The 14,145-nt window shown below is 44.6% G+C and overlaps 1 long non-coding RNA gene across 1 annotated transcript; it reads right to left on the bottom strand.

Moving 5' to 3' along the window:
- Window positions 1–2,515: 2,515 nt before the first annotated feature.
- LOC142256352 (uncharacterized) lies at window positions 2,516–11,547 on the bottom strand. Its single transcript, XR_012727518.1, has 3 exons — window positions 11,475–11,547; window positions 8,801–8,885; window positions 2,516–3,582 (listed from the first exon to the last, which is right to left on the bottom strand). It is a non-coding gene; the product is annotated as an uncharacterized LOC142256352 (long non-coding RNA).
- Window positions 11,548–14,145: the final 2,598 nt, after the last annotated feature.

Below are 14,145 nucleotides of genomic sequence, written 5' to 3' on the forward strand. Positions count from 1 at the left end.
ATCCTATCCTGTGTGATACTGTCTGCTGAGCTGTATATCTAATCCTATCCTGTGTGATACTGTCTGCTGAGCTGAGTATCTAATCCTGTCATGTGTGACACCTTCTGCTGAGCCGTGTATCTAATCATGTCCTGTGTGACACCTTCTGCTGAGCTGTGTATCTAATCCTGTGCTATGTGATACTGTCTGTTGAGCCGTGTATCTAATCCTGTCCTGTGTGATACTGTCTGCTGAGCCGTGTATCTAATCCTGTCCTGTGTGATACTGTCTGCAAAGCTGTGTATCTAATCCAGCTGTCCTTGGTGACACTTTAGACATTTCTGGTCACCAACAAAATGGCTCCGCACTATGATCCTAAATTTCATTCTCTGTTATCCTTTGGAAACACCTAGATTGGGAGGGGGAGGCGTGCCATCACACACAGGAGAGCAGACTCTGCCCACTTTACTGCAGCTGTAATCCAGGCTAATTCTACAGTATGATTTCAGCAGCTGCTCCCCCTAGTGTTTAACAGTGGAAAATATCAAACTTTTTAATATTTTTTTTATATATTTTGCTCAATTAAAAACAAATAATATTTAAACAAAACATTAATACTATACATTTTTTCAGTTATTGAATTTTTTTTTTTTTTTTTTTTTTGGACGACACCTTCCCTTTAAAAACAGAACAATGATATGAACTTACTTTTTAATCTTCCCACCAAGAAAAAACAAAAGTTTATCGGTACTAATAATGGTTTTATTAAAAAAAATGATGCACCCACAAAAATCAGGCCAGCAACCCTACACCGATAGCAAAATAAGTACTGATCACTTTTTGTTCCTTGCCGAGACTGCGCTGATGTCATCCAAGTGTGGTCCGAAAGACAATGGAGAAGGCGGAGAAATTAAATTCTCCATCTTCTTCTCACTTGTGCTCCGATTCTCTCGTGAGTTTGAGCCGAGTGTCCATCATACTCCATCCGATTCTCTCGCGATCTCCACCTCGTATGGTCAGGTTCTGACTCCGTTATTCATGGTTGGAGCATTTTAACTTTACGGGTTTTTTCCAAAAATTCTTGCTCAATGGATTTTGGAGAATAAGATTTACAATTTTTCATAGGCAGGCGATTTCACCCCTAATATGTTGCAACCCCCCTTTGTGTCAGTGGTGTACAAGTGTACGTAGAAGAGTTGACGCTGTTTTGAAGGTTGAGGGAAATCGCACAAAATGGGATTTAGATTTTTCTTTGGTTTGCTTTGCATTTGTAACACTTCTATTTTTAGAGCATCCTTACTCTGCAGCGATTTTTGTATAGATACTCTACTTATGTCACGCTAAGTACGGGGAAGGGGGAGATGATGACCTCTGACCAAACCTACTGCTGGTCCCCGATGTCCCTCACCACCCTAGATAGGTTCCGCATCTATGCGCTGAGCCGGATACCTGACCCTACGTATCCCTAGTGCTGGTCCCTCACCACCCTAGATAGGCTCCGCACCTATGCACCGAACTGGATACCTAACCCCAGGTATCCCTAGTGCTGGTCCCTGGAGTCCCTCACCACCCTAGATAGGTTCTGCACCTGTGCACCGAGCCAGAAACCTGACCATGGGTATCCCTACTGCTGGTCTCTGGAGTTCCTCACAACCCTAGATAGGTTCCGTACCAATGCGTCGAGCCGGATACTTGACCCTAGGTATCCCTACTGCTGGTCCCTGGGGTCCCTCACCACCCTAGGTGGGTTCCGTACCAATGCGTCGAGCCGGATACTTGACCCTAGGTATCCCTACTGCTGGTCCCTGGGGTCCTTCACCACCCTAGGTAGGTTCCGCACCTATGCGCCGAACCAGATACCTGACCCTAGGTATCCCTACTGCTGGTCTCTGGAGTCCTTCACCACCCTAGATAGGTTCCGTACCAATGCGTCGAGCCAGATACTTGACCCCAGGTATCCCTACTGCTGGTCCCTGGGGTCCTTCACCACCCTAGGTAGGTTCCTCACCTATGCGCCGAACCAGATACCTGATCTCAGTTATCCCTACTACTGGTCCCTGGGATCCCTAACAACCCTAGATAGGTTCCGCACCTATGCGCCAAGCCGGATACCTGACCCTAGGTATCCCTAGTGCTGTCCCCTCAATAGGGAACGGATGGGATGACCTCTTTGTCAACCCCACTAAACACTAAAGAAGACACAAGGAGAACACACAGGGGAAAATGCATGAACTACTTATTAACTGAAAAATAAGGAGCGCTGATAGTGTAATACCAACAGATCAGTGAGGTAGATCAGGAAAAATACACTCACCTGAAAAGGTTGTGATAGTCACAACCACTGATAAAGCATAGGATGATGACGTCTGCTGCAGCCCCACATGAATGTGCATACAAATCAGAGTGAAAAGCACGTTGATGTTATAAACGTATTCTTTTATTCCATCGGTCTACGCGTTTCGAGGATATACCTCTTCTTCAGGACCAGTGCATCAACATAGTATCAATGCTATATGATACTATGTTGATGCACTGGTCCTGAAGAAGAGGTATATCCTCGAAACGCGTAGACCGATGGAATAAAAGAATACGTTTATAACATCAACGTGCTACATCTTCATTTTGGCTGATGTGCGGCATTAACCCCCTCTTCACTCTGATTTGTATGAACTACTTATTATTAGATGACTCAGAAGGTCAGCAAAGTACTCAGCAACAATATCACAGAGTAGTACAAGCCACCTGCTTGGATCCTCGGCTTGCATTAACTGAAAATATCACCAGCACCAGTCCAAAGAAGAAAGGGGTAATTAAACACCAAGAGAATACTGATGATCAGTATCTAGGTGGAAGGTGAACTTGTGCTGGGCTCAAAAGGGAGAGATGAATCCAGCAAGGAAAGCTACCTATTCCAATGACTACTGACAGCAGGAACCATGGAATGTCAAGGAGCATTCTGCGCAGCTAAACTCTGTGACCTTCTATGGCCAGAAACCACAACTACCTGTCACCCGTGACCATATATAATATACATTATATTCAGAGACTGATCTCCATCCTGGTCTATTTCTACTCACAGCTGAGTGTCTTCCACCTTGAAGAAGATTATCGGCTGAGCGTTTATTATGTATGGTGATGCAGTAAGACTTTTCTCTCTTCGCACCAGTTTTGACTTTTCCATTGCTGATCTATTACATCCATCATCAAAGCCTTAAAAACCATGAAGTAGGGTTATTACTAGTTACTAAACAATGGAAATAGAGGCTGATGACGCAGCATTATTATTTCTTATTGCAACCAAGTAGTATTTTCCCAGAAGTATAGAGCCTCTTGGAAGCCATAAGGATCCTTGTCTTGTAATAGAGGCAACATCGGCAATGGGGATAGTTCCTCTGGAGGTAGATAGTGTTGGAGATTTTTGCATTCCTACAATAAATTTCGTCGGATCGACTTCTTTGGATTGGAACCAGGAAACCTCCGTAACGTCGTCTGGATTTACTCCTCCAAGCCTCAATGTAAGGTCTTCACCATCTACGGCCGGGTTTGGCTCTTGTACTATTGTTAGTTGCTGCTCTGTCGGAATCGCCCAAAGACAAACAAAACCTGAAAAAAATAATGAACGATTCTACAGTATTAAAATATAAGGAGATATAACAGATGCGTTGTAGATTAATATTCATTCATCATTGAAAACGCTCAATAGTGATGCAACAACGGATGTGAATATGGAATAGGAGCAGTAAATACCGCCAACCACACGGAGCAGAGATTACTGCAAAAAATAGCTGCGGCTCTGGAGCGTCCATTGTTCTCCGTTGCTAATGGCTGCCATAGCCTTCTAAATTCCTGCAGAATCTTTTGTGCATCGAGAGGTCTTCAAATTATCATTTTGCATTCATATACAGTACAGACCAAAAGTTTGGACACACCTCCTCATTCAAAGAGTTTTCTTTATTTTCAGGACTCTGAAAATTGTAGATTCACATTGAAGGCATCAAAACTATGAATTAAAACGTGGAATGGAATACTTAAAAAAGTGTGAAACAACTTCAAAGGTTCTTCAAAGTAGCCACTTTTTGCTTTGATTACTGCTTTGCATACTCTTGGCATTCTCTTGATGAGCTTCAAGAGGTAGTCACCGGAAATGGTTTTCCAACAGTCTTGAAGGAGTTCCCAGAGATGCTTAGCTCTTGTTGGCCCTTTTGCCTTCACTCTGCGGTCCAGCTCACCCCAAACCATCTCGATTGGGTTCAGGTCTGGTGACTGTGGAGGCTAGGTCAACTGGCGTACCATTCCATCACTCTCCTTCTTAGTCAAATAGCCCTTACACAGCCTGGAGATGTGTTTGGGGTCAATGTCCTGTTGAAAAATAAATGATGATCCAACTAAATGCAAACCGGATGCAATAGCACGCCGCTGCAAGATGCTGTGGTAGCCATGCTGGTTCTGTATACCTTCAATTTTTCATAAATCTTCAATAGTGTCACCAGCAAAGCACCCCCCACACCATCACACCTCCTCCTCCATAATTCACGGTGGGAACCAGCCATGTAGAGTCCATCCATTCACCTTTTCTACAAAGACACGGTGGTTGGATCCAAAGATCTCAAATTTGGACTCATCAGACCAAAGAACAGATTTCCACTGGTCTAATGTCCATTCCTTGTGTTCTTTAGCCCAAACAAGTCTCTTCTGCTTGTTGCCTGTCCTTAGCAGTGGTTTCCTAGCAGCTATTTTACCATGAAGGCCTGCTGCACAAAGTCTCCTCTTAACAGTCGTTCTAGAGATGAGAAGGTGTGTCCAAACTTTTGGTCTGTACTGTACATGTATATGTTGTATATCCCCTTCACCCCCGGACGATTTTCAATTTTTTTTGCTCTACTTTGGAGAGCCGTACCTTTTTTTTTTTACTTTTCTGTCAATCTTGCCATATGAGGGCTTGTTTTTAGCGGGACGAGTTGTAGTTTTAAATGAAACCATCAGTTTTACCATATAGTGTGCTGGAAAATGGCAAAAAAAAATCCAAGTGGGTAAAAATTGCAAAAAAAAATGTTTTTGGGATATTTTATTCTCCGTGTTCACTATATGGTAAAACTGTTGTGTTGTTGTGATTCCTCATGTTGGTACGAGTTTGTAGACACCAAACATGTATAGGTTTACTTTTGTCTAAGGGGTTATAAAAAAAAAAATTTGTCCAGAAAAAGTGGCGCACTTTTTGCACCAAATCTGAAACCTGTAGTGTTCTCATTTTTGGCATCTAAGTGATTGCTTATTTTCTGCGTCTTGAGCTGACATTTTTAACGGTAACATTTTTTCACAGATGGTACATTTTGATCACCTGTTATTACATTAGTGGCGACCAAAAAACGTAATTTTAGCGCTTGGAAATTTTTTTACGACTACACCATTTACCGATTGTGACGACACGGACTCTGTCAGTGCCTAGCATGGGTTAAGTTTCTTAAAATTCAGCCAGACATGATGATAGTTTGTTTATAAACGGGGGATAAGCCCCTCATTGCTTCTACAAAACTCTTAAGGGTGCTTTACACGCTGTGACATCGCTAGCGATTGCTAGCGATGTCGAGCGCGATAGCCCCCGCCCCTGTCATTCGTGCGACATTTGGTCATCGCTGCTGTAGTGAACATTATCGCTACGGCAGCGTCACACACACATACCTTGTCAGCGATGTCGCTGTGACCGCCGAACAATCCCTCCCTCAAGGGGGAGGTGCGTTCGGTGTCATAGCGACGTCCCTGCGGCGTCACTAAGTGGCCGGCCAATAGAAGTGGAGGGGCGGAGATGAGCGGGACGTAACATCCCGCCCACCTCCTTCCTTCCGCATTGCCGGTGGAGGCAGGTAAGGAGATGTTCCTCGTTCCTGCGGTGTCACACATAGCGATGTGTGATGCCACAGGAACGACGGACAGCATCGTAACTGTGGCAGCAGCGATATTAAGGAAAGGAGCGACATGTCAACGATCACCGTTTTTGACCGATTTAGCAATCGTTGATCGTCACTCCTTGGTGTCACACGCTGCGATGTCGCTACCGGCGCCAGATGTGCGTCACTAATGACGTGACCCCGACAATATATCGGTAGCAATGTCACAGCGTGTAAAGCACCCTTTAGGAGTCTAGTGTTAAAGTTCTTGTTGACTCATGTAATTGCCTTGGCCAGTGAAGGTCAGATACCCAGACAAATCAATTATGCAAACCTCCCATTGTATTACTATGTGTATTGCTAGATGCAATGTAACTTAGCTGTCTCTCCCTCGTCTCTGCCAGAGACTAAAGGTCCAGTCACACTAAGCAACTTACCAGCGATCCCAACAACGATAGGGATCGCTGGTAAGTTGCTAGGAGGTTGCTGGTGAGATGTCACACTGCGACGCTCCAGCGATCCCACCAGCAACCTGACCTGGCAGGGATCGCTGGAGCGTCGCTTCACGAGTTGCTGGTGAGCTCACCAGTAACCAGTGACAAGCCCCCAGCGCCGCGTGGAAGATGCTGCGCTTGGTAACTAAGGTAAATATCGGGTAACCAACCCGATATTTACCTTGGTTACCAGCGCACGGAGCTACACGTGCAGAGAGCAGGGAGCAGCGCACACTGAGCGCTGGCTCCCTGCTCTCCTAGTTACAGCACACATCGGGTTAATTACCCGATACCCGATATGTGCTGCAGCTACATGTGCACAGAGCAGGGAGCAGCGCACACCACTTAGCGCTGGCTCCCTGCTCTCCTAGTTACAGCACACATCGGGTTAATTACCCGATGTGTGCTGCAGCTACATGTGCACAGAGCAGGGAGCAGCGCACAATGCTTAGCGCTGGCTCCTTGCTCTCCTAGTTACAGCACACATCGGGTTAATTAACCCGATGTGTCCTGCAGCTACATGTGCACACAGCAGGAGCCGGCACTGACAGTGAGAGCGGCGGAGGCTGGTAACAAATGTAAATATCGGGTAACCAAGGACAGGGCTTCTTGGTTACCCGATGTTTACTGTGGTTACCAGCCTCCGCAGAAGCCGGCTCCTGCTGCCTGCACATTTAGTTGTTGCTGTCTCGCTGTCACACACAGCGATCTGTGCTTCACAGCGGGACAGCAACAACTAAAAAATGGCCCAGGACATTCAGCAACAACCAACGACCTCACAGCAGGGGCCAGGTTGTTGCTGGATGTCACACACAGCGACATCGCTAGCAACGTCACAAAAGTTGTTCGTTAGCAGCGATGTTGCTAGCGATGTTGCTTAGTGTGACGGGGCCTTAATACTACTAGGGATATTTTGTATACAGCTTGAAATCTAGCCAATAAGAGCCCAGTCTTATCCACCAATCGTGAAGACCTCAATGGTCTGAATGGAGAGTTCAGGGGTATAAGAAGGAGGACTGTCCACTGCCCGACTAGATTCTTGCTGCATGATACCAATCTAGGATCTGCAGATCCGATTGGCAAGCCATAACCGAACCTGGATTGTAATACTACATGGACTTCAGCATTGGCTGAGATGTCAATGACTACCTAAGGAAGGAATCCAGCTTGGGACAAAGGCTTTGTGGCCCTCAGCCAGCTTCCTAAATCCGGCGTTATTCCATTCTCGGTGGGTGCCCGCTGAAAGCGGGGTGCTGCTGGTTTGGAGTAAGTAGCCCTGGAAACTCTGAGGCACAGACATTCTATTCCTTGGTGAGCCAGTGGAAGGGTGAGGAACCGTTGCCGGTTACATTTGTGTGTTTTGTTGGTTATGTGCTATGTGCCGGTAATTGTTTGGGGATCCAATAAAGTCTTAATATTGTGATTCCTTCACCCTGTGTTGTCTGAGTAGTGTTACGCCCACGGTTAAGGAGGTCGTGCGTTCAGTTGGGATGAGCCCTGGGCCACGCTGTCTTTCTAAAGGCGGCCGGGCCAGCGGACGAGAGCACCCACTGACCCCCGTGTCTCCACAATTGGTGGCAGCAGTGGGATTGGACATAGCAGCATCCGAAATCTGAATACCTCACCTATGGCCTCCTGGGTATGCTTATGTGCCTCCATGGTTGTTGAACCCTGGACGGTGTCTGCGAACACCAGTCCTCTGCAGCTCCCAGGGATAAACCAGGCTGAGTAGTGTCCCACCGCTGCCAACTGACCCCCGTGTCTCTACACCGATCATAATAATTGATTTTATATTTTGATAGATTGGGCATTTCTGAACTCAGCGATACCAAATGTATGTATATGTTTTTATTTTTCAACCCTTTAATTTTCAGTGGGGCGAATGGGGGGTTATTTCAATGTTTAGGTTTTTTAGTTTTTTTTTATTCTTTTAAACTTTTTTATTTTTTTATTTCACTAGTCCCCCTAGGGGGCTATAAGGATCAGGACTCTGGTCGCTTGTGCATATCTGTAGATCAGAGCTACACAGCTCTGATCTGCTGAAATGCTGCTGTCCTCACACACGGCGCTCTACCAGCAGTAAGAGGAAATTACTCATGATAGCTACAAGAGTCATCACATAGCCGTTTGCTACCATGGCAACCATCGACACCACGTGATGGTGGCGGGTGAGTGAGCGCTTACCGCATCGGGCTGTCACATTTTGACGGGCCAAAGTAAGGGATTAGCAGGCGCAGGTGGATTGAGGATCCTCTCGTGCCTGGAAGGCACACATGTCAGCTGTTCAAATTAGCTGACATGTGCGGGGATCGCCGCCGGCTTCCCGCAGCAGCCAGTGATGAATACCCTGACAAGATGCATAACGTACCCAGTACAGCATGTATCGTTAAGAGGATATGAGTTCACTTAAGAATGCTTCAATGCCTTCAGATTATTCCTTACCAAGCAGTAGAAATCCTCTGAAGAATGGAGATGACATATCGGAGACCGTCGTTACTTTCTAGGTTTCACAAATATTGAGCCGTCTCTAGAAATAAAATATAAATGTATAAGTCTTTAATTATGTTTCTTAACAAATATGTTGTTTCTGCAAATATGATGTAAATTTGAAAAATAAATCTCCATCTTATATTCTTCTTACATTCCCTTTAACATAAGGCCTTAAAGGGAACCTGTCACCAGATTTGGTGACTATAAGCTGCAGCAACCACCAGTGGGCTCTTATATACAGCATTGTAACATACTCTATATAAGAGCCCATGCCCCTGTGTAGAGCGTAAAAATCACTTTATAATACTCACCTAAGGTGCGGTGCGGTGCAGACTGTTCGGATGGGTGTGTCCGTTCTCCGGTACCGGCACCTCCTCTTTCAGCAATCTTTGTTCTCCATCTTCTGAAGCCTGTGTGCATGACGCGTCCTACGTCATCCACACTCCCCGGCATCGAGGTTCTGCGCAGGAGCACTTTGATCTGCCCTGAGCAGGGTAAATCAAAGTATTGTGGAGACAAAATGAGTAAACAAATCTAGAAAATCACCGCGCCTGATTTGAGAAGATTTTTTTTTGAAAATTATGGTGGAAAATAAGTATTTGGTCAATAACAAAAGTTCATCTCAATATTTTGTTATATATCCTTTGTTGGCAATGACAGAGGTCAGATGTTTTCTGTAAGTCTTCACAAGGTTAAAAAAAAAGGAAAGTTCAGCTCACCGAGTTGCTGTTCACCGCTATCTGTGTGGACCCAGCGCAGGGAAGGCTTGGCTGCCAAGTATACGATATAAGAAAAGAAAAAAAAAAATCCAGCGCAGTCCTCAAGGTGTAGATTTTAAAATCATCGGCATTTATTCAAGAAATCCGATAAAAAGGAAAAATAATATACAGAGTGGTCAGCAGGAAAATACAGGGGATTACAGGTTATAAGGACCCCATAATTTTCCTGCTGACCGCTCTGTATATTATTTTTCCTTTTTATCGGATTTCTTGAATAAATGCCGATGATTTTAAAATCTACACCTTGAGGATTGCGCTGGATTTTTTTTTTCTTCACAAGGTTGGCACACACTGTGGTATTTTGGCCCATTCCTCCATGCAGATCTCCTCTAGAGCAGTCATGTTTTGGGCCTGTCACTGGGCAACACGGACTTTCAACTCCCTCCAAGGGTTTTCTATGGGGTTGAGATCTGGAGACTGGTGGCTAGGCCACTCCAGGACCTTCATATGCGTCTTACAAAGCCACTCCTTCGTTGCCCTGGCAGTGTGCTTGGGATCATTATCACGCTGAAAGACCCAGCCACGTTTCATCTTCAATGCTGTTGCTGATGGAAGGTTTGCACTCAAAATTTCACAATACATGGCCCCATTCATCCTTTCATGTACACGGATTAGTCGTCCTGGTCCCTTTGCAGAGAAACAGCCCCAAAACATGATGTTGCCACACCCATGCTTCACAGTAGGTATGGTGTTCTTTGGATGCAGCTCAGCTTTCTGTCTCCTCCAAACATGACAAGTTGTGTTTCTACCAAATAGTTCTACTTTGGTTTCATCAGACCATATTACATTCTCCCAATACTCTTCTGGATAATCAGAATGCTCTCTAGCAAACTTCAACCCGGGCATGTACTGGCTTAAGCAGGAGGACACGTCTGGCACTGCAGGATCTGAGTCCCTGGCGGCATAGTGTGTTACTGATGGTAGCCTGTGTTATGGTGGTCCCAGCTCTATGCAGGTCTTTCACTAGGTCCCCCCATGTGGTTCTGGGATTTTTACTTACTGTTCCTGTGATCATTTTGACCCCATAAGGTGAGATCTTGCGTAGAGCCCCAGATTAAGTGAGTTTAAAAGTGGTCTTGTATGTCTTCCATTTTGTTATTATTGCTCCCACTGTTGATTTCATCACACCAAGCAGCTTGCCTATCTTCCCAACCTGATGCAGGGCTCCAATTTTGTTTCCGGTGTCCGTCGGCAGCTCTTAGGTCTTCACCATAGTGGAGTTTGGAGTGTGACTGAGGTTGTGGACAAGCGTCTTTTATACTGATAAGTTCAAACAGGGGCCATTACTACAGGTAATGAGTGGAGGACAGAAGAGCCTCTTATAGCAGAAGTTACAGGTCTGTGAGAGCCAGAAATCTTGCATGTTTTTAGGTGACTAAATACTTATTTTCCACCATAATTTGCAAAAAAAATCTTGCCAAATCAGACGCAGTGATTTTCTGGATTTGTTTTCTCATTTTGTCTCTCATAGTTGTGGTCACCTATGATGTCAATTACAGGCCAACCTCATCTTATTAAGTGGGAGAACTTGCACAATTGGGGGCTGACTAAATACTTTTTTTTCCCCACTGTACGCTCAGGTCACCTAGACTTATATGGGGTTCGGCGTCTGGGGTCAAGTTCAGTTGCCGAGCCCAAAATGTTTTCATACTGGTTCAGCAAACTGGAACATCCATGGGTTTGGTCATCATCACTACTCTGGGGGTAACCCAACACTTTTTAGAAAACATTTTAAAACTTTTCCAGCTTCTCCATGCGCATGCATTTACAACGGCTGCTCATGCTCAAGGCTGACAAACCACATTCACATTGTTATAGTACAAAGTATAAGAAGAAGTTAGACTCACCGGGGAGACAAGGTCCGTGTGGAGATGGAAGATTCTGCAATATCCGTGAAGATGCTTCCATCAGACATATATATATACCCAGAAAAAATCAGGCTGGGCCATGGAGAAGAATAATCAGGGCGTGATCCGTCATGACCGTCATCCCCATTACGCAATACTAATGAATGGTAATGATATCGGGCGAGTCTTACCATTAATGATAAAAATAAAATTGTTGTTTACAAATCCTTAAAGGGCTTGTCCGGGACACTTAATTTAATTATAACTTTTTGTTTATGCAAACAATGCAATATGCAGCTACTATATATGGAACTTGTTCGGCAAAAAAGTAGACCGCATAGAGATACAAAATTGGAAAGATAAAAAAAATTCTTGGAAGGCAGGGATTAAAAAGTAATATATGGATTTTGAATGGTGGAGTTAAAAAAATTGGATGAATTTTAGAAGTTTGAGTTAAAAGTAAAATAAAAAAATAATGAAAATATGGTTAAGTCTATGACTAGTATCAAAAAAAGAGACAGCTGCACTCTGAAATGCTAAAGCATGAAAACCATGAATGTAAGAATATACACACGAGGTCAAAATTGTTGGTCCCCCTCGTTTAATGAAAGAAAAACCCACAATGGTCACAAATAACTTGAATCTGACAAAAGTAATAATAAATAAAAAAAAGTCTATGAAAAGGAACAAATGAAAGTCAGACATTGCTGCCTTTCTGCTTCCAAAGAATTAAAAAAATAGAAGTCATGAAACGGGTCTGGACAGAAATGATGGCACTTCTGAAAATAATGTGACAAAGGGAACATGTTAAATCAAGGTATTTCCACTAATTAGCATCACAGGTGTGTACAATCTTGTAATCAGTCAGTGGGCCTGTATATAGGGCTATAGATACTCACTGTGCTGTTTGGTGACATGGTGTGTACCACACTCAACATGGACCATAGGAAGTAAAGAGTTGTCTCAGGAGATTAGAAAGGAAATTATAGACAAGCATGTTAAAGGTAAAGGTTATAAGACCATCTCCAAGCAGCTTGATGTTCCTGTGAATACAGTTGCACATATTATTCAGAAATTTAAGACCCATGGGACTGCAGCCAAACTCCCTAGATGTGGCTGGAGGAGGAAAATTGATGACAAATCAAAGAGACGGATAAAACGAATGGTAACAAAAAACTTCTAAAGAGATTAAAGGTGAACTTCAAGGTCAAGCAACATCAGTGTCAGATTGCACCATCCTCTGAAACCAGGTAATCAGCTTTACTAAGGCCATGTGCACACAATGAGTATTTGGTGAGTTTTTTACCTCAGCATATAAGGCCACGTGCACACAATGAGTGTTTGGTGAGTTTTTTACCTCAGTATATAAGGCCACGTGCACACAATGAGTATTTGGTGAGTTTTTTACCTCAGTATATAAGGCCACGTGCACACAATGAGTGTTTGGTGAGTTTTTTTACCTCAGTATATAAGGCCACGTGCACACATTGCGTATTTGGTGAATTTTTTACCTCAGTATATAAGGCCACGTGCATACAATGAGTATTTGGTGAGTTTTTTACCTCAATATATAAGGCCACGTGCACACACTGAGTATTTGGTGAGTTTTTTACCTCAGTATTTGAAGCCAAAACCAGGAGTTGTAAAATCAGAGGAAAAGTCTAATAGAAACACGGGCTCCACTTCTGTATTTTTCACCCACTCCTGGTTTTGGCTACAAATACTGAGGTAATATACTGACCAAATACTGAAAGTGTGAACGTGGCCTAAGCATGTGATAACATATTCATCAGTGGGGTCTGATTGCTGGGACCCAAACTGATTGGCAAATTGTGCAGCTTTTATCTCCATTACATTGGAGCTCATGTCGGACTCGACCCCTGATCCATTCATTCCCTCAGTGGCTGTCGTGTGCTGCACTTGGCTTTTTCTGACCGCACCAAAGAGGACGAATGGAGCTGCGGTCACACACCCCACCCCACAGAGGACGAATGGAGCTGGGGTCACATATCCCACCCGCCGCTGCATTATATAATGGGGATGCAAGTTCCCTGTCAGGGATAAAAGTTCCTCATTCTCCCGATCGGTGTGGTTTCCACTGGTCTGGTTCCACCGATTAATAAGTGATCACCTACGGTACCGAACCTGTGGATCGGTGATAACTTGTCACCAAAGACCCTCTACTGCAAACTACTGTAATTATACATCAGTTATGGTGCACAGGAGATGTGCGGGAGCCGCCTGTGTTTTACAGTCGATGCGCCACTATAACGGGGATAGCGGCTAATAGGTATTTGGATGTAGCTGTAGGATGGGCCCCTGGAGACAATTCCCATGGTGGGCCTCAGACACCCCAGTCCGACCCTGATTTTATGTAACTCTCCTGAGCCACTCAGGGCACAACTAGGTACTGCACCCTCACCAGACAGCAGGGCCTACCCCCAGGGACCTGGAACACCAGTGCCAGTGACATCTGCACACACCAAAATCCCAGTTTCCACTCCACACCAGGGGTAATTTGCGAGTCAGACACCAAAGGGATGGCCAGCTAGATGGTGGAGCCAGTCCAGGGGACTAGACAACCTGGTGGGAGGGGACAGTCAGTAAAGTGTAGTCAAGCAAAGTAGAGAGACGTGCCTAAAGCTGGGTCATTTAACGATGACCCAGGGGC

The sequence above is a fragment of the Anomaloglossus baeobatrachus genome, chromosome 11, assembly GCF_048569485.1.
Source record: "Anomaloglossus baeobatrachus isolate aAnoBae1 chromosome 11, aAnoBae1.hap1, whole genome shotgun sequence".
In the NCBI taxonomy this organism is placed as follows: Eukaryota; Metazoa; Chordata; class Amphibia; order Anura; family Aromobatidae; genus Anomaloglossus; species Anomaloglossus baeobatrachus.